Source organism: Acartia tonsa, chromosome 1, assembly GCF_053477335.1.
Source record: "Acartia tonsa isolate MP-2025a chromosome 1, ASM5347733v1, whole genome shotgun sequence".
NCBI lineage: Eukaryota > Metazoa > Arthropoda > Copepoda > Calanoida > Acartiidae > Acartia > Acartia tonsa.
The window spans coordinates 58,534,079-58,544,225 of NC_137260.1; the positions used below are offsets into that span (position 1 = coordinate 58,534,079).

The following is a 10,147-nucleotide window of genomic DNA, read 5'->3' on the forward strand; positions in this document are numbered from 1 at the left end:
TTTTACAAACAATATGATTCAAATGCAAGTTATGTGATTATTATTATTACTTAAAAGCAAGGCTTTTATACATGAAAGGTCGGCCCATCTATATATAACTAAGTTTTAGCTTTCTAAAAAAAACAATTTTGGGGACGTATTTTTTTATGTTTTATTAAACCTACTGATTTAAATTGTTTCTGTTGTTTTGAGATCTAATTCCTAATAGGTATTTGTAAACTATTTTTGTAAGCCATTTATTTCGTTACCTTATTTGTTGACTATTCATTTGAACTTCTTTAATGTTTGCCCAATTTTTTACAAATATATTCTCAATTTTATATACATTATTATGAAAAATTCTCATGATTATTATCCATTTCAGATTAACATGATTTAGAGTTTAAGCCTTCTTATCTTGATTATCTTTAAAAATGACCAATCAAACAACCCCGCAGCGAGGGCACGCCACCAGCAGAGCGACCCATGAAAGGTATTTTTTATTGAACAAAATCAATCTAATTGAAAGATTTCAGCCAAAATTTTTCTTGCGTATAATCTGTAGTATAGGAATCTTTTTACTAGTATAATTTACTTTGCAGTCTAATATCCCCTTCTTACCTGATAACGATAAATGAATATCATAGGTATTCAATAGTGATTTAGAACTTTTAAAAAAGTGAAATAGCATTAAGTATATTAAATTTCGTAAAGTGAAGAATAGATTAGCTCTGCAGGGGCTAGGAAGAAATTCACGTAGGAGTAAAAATATATAGGGGAGGAGGGTGGGGTAATCATCAAATTTGTTGAAGGAAAGGGGGGGGGGGGGGGTTAATGCAACCATCTCATAATCAGTGAGCAAATGGCACTTACAATTCGAATTTCGATCTGAAATTTTGCATGAGTAATCCTTGGTAGGTCTATTTTCCCTAAATCGAACAAAAAGTTGAAAAAGTAACGGCTAACGGCTCAGCCGTTTAGCCGTTTTTTGGCTATTTTTAGGGCAAATCTGCCATAAAGTATGTAGGAATCAACTTTTTGAAACATATTTTTGCTTTAAATCATGTGAAATGATACAAAAAAATCATTTTTAGATTTTTAGTACCAGCAACTAGCGGCTAGAACAGTTTGAAAACGTTTGGGAACAGCATAGAGTATTATGTGGAGATAGGTTTCATGATGATTTCCCTTGAAATAGTTTTAAAAATGGCTAAGCTGCTGAGCCGCCAGCCGTTAGCCGTTACTTTTCCAACTTTTTGTTCAATTTAGGGAAAATAGACCTACCAAGGATTCCAGATCAAAATTTGAATTCTTATTGCCATTTGCTCACTGATTACGAGATGGTTGCATTAAACCCCCCCCCCCCCCTTACCAAAAAAGTAACTTGTGCCTAGCTTCGCTTGCAACTCATAAAAGAATCCCAATGATAATTTCTGCAAAAAAATTTTCACTTAAATTCTAATTCATCACTGATCACGCAAAATGTCTATCTATAAATGTATTATGTTTTTTTTGTTTAGGTATGAATTGTTTGATGTGGGTGTTCCTTTACTTCTATATTTTGCAGAAATACTGATTCGTTTCTTACAGGTAATTTGAGTTGAAATCAAGCATCTCAACATCCACAAAAGCGAAGCTTTGAAACTGGTGGCCAAACGAACATTAATAACTGAATAAGCTTAATAAAAAAAGTCAAACAAAAATGTTAGTTAATTGGTTTCAAATTGATAAAATACAGGATATTGTTTAAGATTGTAATTACATATTTAGGACTTGATAATTAAGATGGCTGACCTAACAAAAAAGATATATTCGCCGGATGGATGAAAGGACGAACCGACCCTAATTATAGAAAACAAACAAACAAACCATTCACCGACCCTCTGTTAACCCTTGATGGTTAAGGGGGGGGGGGTGGGTGTTGGACGCCCCCCCCCTCCTCCGTTTTTTTCTATCTCATTTTCTGTGTGTGAAAGAAAAAGAGGCCAAACTGCGTGACTTTTTAAGTATGGGTATGACACATAACTGAGAGTTGGAATTTTTTGAATATAACCATCCTGGCAGGCAAAGGATGCATACTTGGCAGGGTCATCCAGGTAAAGAGCAATACTATTTTTTTGATTTAAACAAAGCATTTTATCTTACTAAAATACTAAAATATCCTCTTGTAGTACATACTCATATTAAATAAACGTGTTCAAGTAAATTTCAAGGTATGATTCTCCAGGTCTTGATCCTCCAGGTCTCCAGAAATCTTTGAAAGGCTCCTGTTGCCTCATTTTTTGACTTAGAGACTTCAAATTTTAAACTTAATCTTATATTACATGTCTTCATAACGTATTAAAATTTCATAAAGATCCGCCGCCGTTTTCCCGCCGATCGCCGACTGCGGCAGCTGCCGTCTGCCAAGTACAGCTGCGGCCGCTGAAATTTTTATTTTGATATTTCTAACATAAAATTTACATAAAGATAATCATTTTCTACAAAAAAAAATTTCTAGCTTCAAAAATAAGAAAATTACAGCCGTTTGAAATTTTAACTAAAAAAGGACCAAAAAACAAAGGTTGTTAAATAAAAAGGGTGAAGGAAGCAAAAATTTACTTTGACTTATTTTTGGTCGTAAATCCATTATCAAACAGGAGACTTGCACAAAAAAATTTAGCCCTCTAGCTCTAATAGGAACTGAGATAATAGGGGGGGTGTTCAACGCCCCCCCCCCCCCCCACCGTCCGATTAAGGTGCGGCAAGGGGCCCGACTGTTAAGAGTTAATGCTACAATTACATTATTTTCCAAAAAGAATCATTTTACCTATACCTTTTTATGTCTAATAATAAAGATCATTATTGAGAAATTCATTTTAAATGATCCATAACTTTATTTGATTATTTTTAGTTTGAAAAATTTCTGCCCCGACACACCTGACAGAGAGCAAGGACCTAAAATTTCTAAAATTATAAAAACAGGTAAAATTTATGGTTTTAAAATACAGAACAAACTATATATGAAAAGGGAAAGAGGGTATATCATTCTCTTCAAATTTTAGTTTATAAGTAATAATTCTATTACCCCCCCCCCCTTTTCAATTGTAGTTCTAATTTTAGATTTTAAAAGAAAATTTTAAAAAAGTTTTTGGGGAGGGTAATTTTTTTCTAATGGTGATTTCTCTTTGTATGGTGGTGGTACCTCCCCCTCCCCACAAAGTAGTTATAAAACTTGACCCATGAGTAGCTACATTTTTTAGATGAATCATATCGATTCAGTGGTTCGTGAGATCCTTCACTACACAGAGACAGATATTCATTCTGTTACTTTTTATAAGAATATACTTACAAAATATTGCCACAAAAATTTAAAATTAAATCAAAACTGGCGGCTACCACCTTATAGGCCTCTAGAAGGATTTAAGCTAGGTGGGGGAATTCAACCTCTTAGCTTTTCAATTTAGTTTTAAAAAGAAAAAGTAAAATGACATAAAATTATTACTTACAATTTCTCTTGGAAGGTTAATAGTTAAAGATTTTTATCTTCAAAATTTAAGATAAATGGATAGAGTTTGGATTTATAAAATAATTTCATGCTATTCTAGGCAGTTATTGAATGTATAATTATGTCTGTGAATAGTAGTTTGTTGTATGTGTGGCTTGTTTGGGTTTTTATTTCATTAAAATGCTCAAGAACTTATCCGGGCTTTTTATAAGTTTCAACTCAAAAAAAAAAATTTATCGGTTAGCAAGATCTTTTCAAACAGACATATATATATTTAAATGTTCTTTTTTATTATTGTTTCAGGTTTAAGAAGTTTCCCACCTACTTTACGTTGAAATCTCAAGAAATAACAAATTAAATCAATAAAAAATCGTATTATATCCAGTTTTCTACAAATAAAAAAAAATGTACAATTATAAGATTAAAACTGCTGTTTATAATACGATACGAGAAATAACTGTAATGTTATTTTTTTAAATGTTCAAAAATAAGAATGTAAATGTTTTTTCTATGTGTTGTTCTAGTTGAATTTAAAATATAAAATATTCTTAACAAATTGACTTGTTTTTATGATTTTTACTGTATACGATGTCTAACATTTTTGCAGCAAAGCTACTCTATGATTTAAATTATCCATTTATTTAAGGGACTAGATAAAAGTCTAACATTATTACCTCTCGTAAATACCAGATAAAGATTTTTAAAAGATAATACACATTAAAATGACTTTCGTGGAATTAACCCTTTTGTTTTGATTTATAAATATCAATTTTTCTTAATTATGTTTGCTTTTTTTGGTTTTTTGACGAACATCTACAAATAATAGTGTCAAAACTTAGTAAGCATAATTTTAAAAGCAATGCTTATAATTAGGGTCAGTCGGTCTGTCCGTCCGTAATAGTGTTGTGGAACGTTCAGCGTCTTGCGTTAATTTAGCAACTCTATCATTACCAGAATGTTTGTACGCCCATTTTAGAAATACTGATTTTTAACTTTGTAACAACAAATTTTTATGTGATTTTATTATCAGATTGATCTGATTTTTGTACTAATGATTCCTGGGCCAACAAAGTACAAGCTTATAAGCAAAGCATCTCTGTAATCAAAACCTAAAAATGTGAGTATTTCCGTAACCATTATCCTGTATTTCAGTAGGTTTTTAAACAAATTTACTTACAATTTTCATTTGTTACGAATTTTATACATTTAAATTCTAATTATTCAGTTCTGACACTCAACAAGTGTTAATATTAACATTAAAGTATATAAAATTGTCTATGAACTTATTGTTAAATTGCTTAAATATAGGATTTAGTTTGATGAACTTATTTATAGTCATGCTTAGCTTAAAACATTGTACCTTGTTGATCTGAGAATCATCGTTCTAAAAATCAGACTAAGATGATAATATCATACAAAAAATTGTTGTAATAGAAATCATCATCTATAGTTTGAAATCGATAGGACAATTCTAAAATGATGAAAACATAAAAAAAGGAGCTAACCATTACGGGTGGAGAGACTTAAATTATCGAAAAGATCCTCTTAAATATTATTTAAAGTTAAGCAACTCTTGTAACCTTTTCTTTGAGTTGGGTTGGGATTAGTCAACAACCTACATTCATTTTCATGAAAGTTAAAAAATTTTGAAAGGTTGTCATTTTTTTCTAGGAATCGATTTAACTTGGGTGGGTGGTAGTACACTCCTCCAAAATAGTTGTAAGCCTAGCCATGATATACAGAAGCTTTATTGTAAATGGAAACAAACTCGGTTCAGCGGTTAGAGAGATGCTTTGCTACAGAAAACAAAACCTTACTACTATATAATAGGATTTACGCAATTTTGCAAAATATCTATTTATTTTCTAATAAAGTTGACCTTTTATTTGCTCTAGACTCTTGTGGTTTTAAGTTTGTCTCAAATGATTCAAAAATGTTGGCTATAGTCCCTTTTGTGGCAACGCCCCTTAGGGGGCGATTCGTCGTATTTTTAAAATGGCTTTTAAAATGGTTATTTTAGTTAGGTTAGGTTATATTTGGTTAGGTGTTTGCCCCACAGGGTTAGGTAATTGGTCATGCAGGGTTAGAGCCCCCCGCAGGGGCTGGAAATAGGAGAAAAGCTACTGTGAAAAAAACGAATTGTCTAATTTGGCAAGAAAACGTGAAACAAAATTTTGGCGGTTGGCCGCCCATTTTTTGACAAATCCACGTCATACGTTAAGTTCGCTCAATACAAGAGTTCGCTATTGAAGATGTTATCATCCTTGTTTCTGTATATCTGTCATGCTCCATTAGACGTAAAGACGTTAGTTTATACAATGAATTTATTTCCTTCGCTGCGTATGATTCTTTTCATCCTTGTTTTTAACATCTAAGAAGATGGAAGTTAATCAAACACATTTTATTAATCAAAGCACAACAAATCAATATATGATTATACAATGGTAACTTAAATCTTTACTAAAGGGGGAGGTGGATTTGACACTTTTTGAAACTAAAAGTAAAACGTGCATGATTTCAGTCCATAAAAGAGTTTCAGCTTTAAAATTCGGCACAGCAGTTGTTTTTGTGAAGAACAATATGGAACTATGAAGAAACGGCGGCGGAACAGCCGCTCCCGCTGAAAACCGCTGTTTCCCGCCAAAATTTGGTTTTGCCTTGACACTTATAAGATTTTACACTTGCAATTTTTTTTAAATATTGACATATTAAAATATTACAAGTGTCACGGAAAATATAAGGGAAATTTTTATGAGAAAAAAAGTTTATCTCAGATGATTGAGAACTGTATAATTTGGCGAAAAAAGGTAAAGAAATTCGGCGGGAAAGGGTAGTTTTAGGCGGGAGCGGCGGTTCCTCCGCCGTTTCTTCACAGCTCCATATTGTTCTCCGCAAAAGCAGCTGCTGAGCCGAACTTTAGAGCTGTAACTCTTTTATGGGCTGAGATCATGCACGTTTCACTTTTGGTTTCTAAAAGTTACACATCCCCCTCCCCCATTAAAAGAACTAAAATAAGGATCATAAAATAAAAAACATATTTGATTATAAAAGCTGTGTTTTACAATAATTAAAGGATTTATTCCATGATATTTTCAGGTGAAAGATAAAATCCAAAGAATTAAGTTTTCTATAAATAAAAGATAAGATGAAAGCCATTTAACATTGCATTAGTGTTTTAAATAGATAGAATGACAATATTTACAACTTTTAAATAGCAAACATGGTCAAAGTGAGTTATTGAAATATTTACTAGACTGATTTTCCTGCTCAAATACATATGAAAGAAAAATGGTTTTTATTGCATATAAGCTTGACTACGTGTTTTTATGAAAAAATCTCTGCAAAATATCAATGAACATACATACATATTTATATAACAAATAAATCACAAAACTAGTCTTGTATCCAAGAATTATTTAATCTTTGGGGTCAAAGTTGCATAGTTGCATGAATTGCATTTTAGAAAACTGATTTCAATCATAAGTTACAAGTATACCATAAAACTTTTATAATAAATAACAAACAATTAGACACAACTAAAATAATCGTAATGCTGTTTTTGTTAAAACAAGTCAGATATATAAAATGTATATATTACAAGAATACGATTTTCAAGTCTTGATATTTTTAAAACTACATGGTGGTAGATTGTAATTCTTTCAAATATATGCTCTATAAATGTATATAGTTCAAACCATTGAACATTAAAAAATATGCAGTTCACTAAATTCATATTTAAATGCATTTCCTGCAACTACCCCTTTAGTTTCATTTTCAAAAACGAGGCTCTTCTACAATAAGGGTTAGTCCATCCGTTTGTAGAGTATAGCTCTAATAGTTTATTTGGGCATGTAATAATTGTCTTATTGATAAAAAATTGTCATGATGATTCCTGTAACTGTAAGGTATGCTTCAGATAGTCCTTACCAGAAACTTTATAGATTAATTAAAAATATATTATTTTAAAAACTTTTTTAAAACAATTTTAGAAAACTTACATTTTAATTTAAGTAATAGGAAAATTAGTTTTTTTATTTTTGGATCAACAATTCCCATGACAACAAGGTACAGCATTATAAAAGAAGCATCTCTACAATCAAGTCATAATGTAAGTTAGTTGTCTACATACAATTGATAATTTGATCTTTAAATAATGACACTCTACAAATATTAATGTTCGTTTTTGAGCTTTGCTTTTATGGATGTTGTCATCCTTGTTTTGCTATACTTAGCTATATTCAAAAGAAACCTGGTATATTTAACTGAAAAAACAGAAAGGTGCTTGAAATTAATTGCTCTCGTGCACATATGGATTTAATGAAATAATTAAGGGGGGAGGCGGATGTGCCACTTTTTGAAACCAAAACTAAAAGTCAAAGGAACTCAACTAAAAAAAGAGAGACAAGGTCTGACATTTTGCATGGCATTTGCTTTATAGGGGTACAATATGGAACTGTGAAGAAACGGCGGCACAACCGCCGAAAACCGCCGAGAAAAGGCAAAAAAAATTCGGTGGGAAACGGCGGTTTTCGGCGGTTGCACCGCCGTTTCTTCACAGTTCCATATTGTACCCCTATAAAGCAACTGCCATGCAAAATCTCAGACCTGTAACTCTTTTTTTAGTTGAGTTCCTTTGTTGACTTTTACTTTTGGTTTCAAAAAGTGGCACATCCGCCTCCCCCCTTTCCAAAAGCATAAGCATTCAATTGCTAATTGAAACCCAGAAACATAAGCTGTAAAGGTCTATTTTTCAAAAAGTCACGCACTAACTTCCCACTTTTCTTCTTTTATCTTCTATAGATTTTGAATAATCAGCTTCAGTTTGTCTGATGATATCACAGTCAAGCCATCATCTGAATAAAAAAATAGTATCACCAAGATAGTTTGAGAACAACACAAATGTCAATTTTGGGCTGATTTTGATTTTAAAGGTTTACATTTATACAATTGCTTTTTTTCTACTCCTAAAAATTTCCTATCTTTTGCGTAGAGGGGGAGGTGTTCCAACCACCTGACAAAATTAAGGGCGATAGATACACCCCTTTGAATGGATACACTCCCTGAAAAAACTAAGGGGGATAGATACACCAACCTTGACAAAGGTCTGCACCCACTTACAATTAAAAGTTGCATTAAAGGACGCCCAATCTTTTTTATTTGGGGTAGGTAAAAATTAAAAAATTTGAAGGAGGGAGGGAATCTGTAAATCATAGAGGCAAGGACGTCCAAGCTTGTTCTATTGGGGGGGGGGTGGAGGGGTTAAAAATTGAAAATCTAAAATTTTGGGTCTACGGCACTCCCAAGTGAATTGGGGGAAGGGGGGGGGGGGTTAATCAACCCTCTCCCCCCTACATGGACGTCCCTAGTCGCACATATTATAAAAATTATGCATGTTAATTTATTAATTAATTCTGGGACAATTATTTGACATTTGAGTGTGGGGATGGACACTTATGGTGGGGGCGGGTGTATTCATCCCCCTGTTATTATAATACAACCCTCTTGTAGGTAATACATTCCCTCGATTTAGGTTTAATGGGGGTATCAAAATTTCCCTTGGCAAAATACTGTGCACGCCACTAAATAAGAGGTTCTGTTAATTTATTTTAAACATGATTGACGTAACAACAATAAATCTGTATATGATTACTTTGATTAAATTAATTAGGTATGATTTTAAAAGTTAAGCAACTCTATAATAGAATTGTTGAGCTTTGAATCATAAATATATCTGTTAATAACATAATTTTACCTCGAAATAGTTTCACATTCTTTGCAAAACGATGTACACATGTTCATTTTGTTTCTAAAATTAAATTGTAGTATGTTAAATATTGAATGAGGCATCCCTTTACACTCACTCTTCCCCACAAATATCTCGTTTTGACGTAATTGGTTTTAGCTTTTCTTATATAAGTGTACTTTGGGTCATAGAATACATTCTCGATCCCGTTATTTATACAGAGTATCATAAAAAGTTTACTTAATAGCCGTGGTAAAAGAATACATTGCATACAATTATCTTTTTATATTATAATAATCCTACTAAATAAGAAATAAGCTTTTTTTTGTTGGAAGCTTATAAATTTTTATTAAACCTATTTTAAGTTCTCCTTTGACAGTTAGGGAGTTGAATCGATTTTTATAGAAGCAGAAATATAATCTATGATTATGGTTTGGACCCTCTAAAACTGTAATCTACCCTTCCACTTTCCCCTCTCTTGGTGAAGATATCTTCAACGCCGATACGATTTTTGAAATATAAGATTCCACTTTTGTCTCTCTTGTTGAAGATATCTTCACCAAGAGAGGCAAAAGTGGAATCTTAAATTTAAAAAATCATATCAGCGTTGAAGATATCTTCACCAAGAGAGGGGAAAGTGGAATCTTACATTTCAAAAATCGTATCGGCGTTGAAGATATCTTCACCAAGAGAAGGGAAAGTAGAATCTTACAGTACAAAAATCGTATCGGCGTTGAAGATATCTTCACCAATAGAGGGGAAAGTGGAAGGGTAGATTACAGTTTTAGAGGGTCCAAACCATAATCATAGATTATATTTCTGCTTCTATAAAAATGGATTCAACTCCCTAACTGTTTGAAGGGAATTTTAGACAAATTTTCAACCTATTGCTGACGCGTGTGTAATCAGATTGTATGAATACAAACAATAACAAACGT

The 10,147-nt window shown here is 32.3% G+C and overlaps 1 long non-coding RNA gene across 1 annotated transcript; it reads left to right on the forward strand.

Moving 5' to 3' along the window:
• The first annotated feature begins 359 nt into the window (after nucleotides 1–359).
• Nucleotides 360–4,022, forward strand: LOC145324806 (uncharacterized). The gene is made up of 4 exons (XR_013881331.1): nucleotides 360–472; nucleotides 1,500–1,569; nucleotides 2,873–2,943; nucleotides 3,770–4,022. It is a non-coding gene; the product is annotated as an uncharacterized LOC145324806 (long non-coding RNA).
• The last annotated feature ends 6,125 nt before the right edge of the window (nucleotides 4,023–10,147 follow it).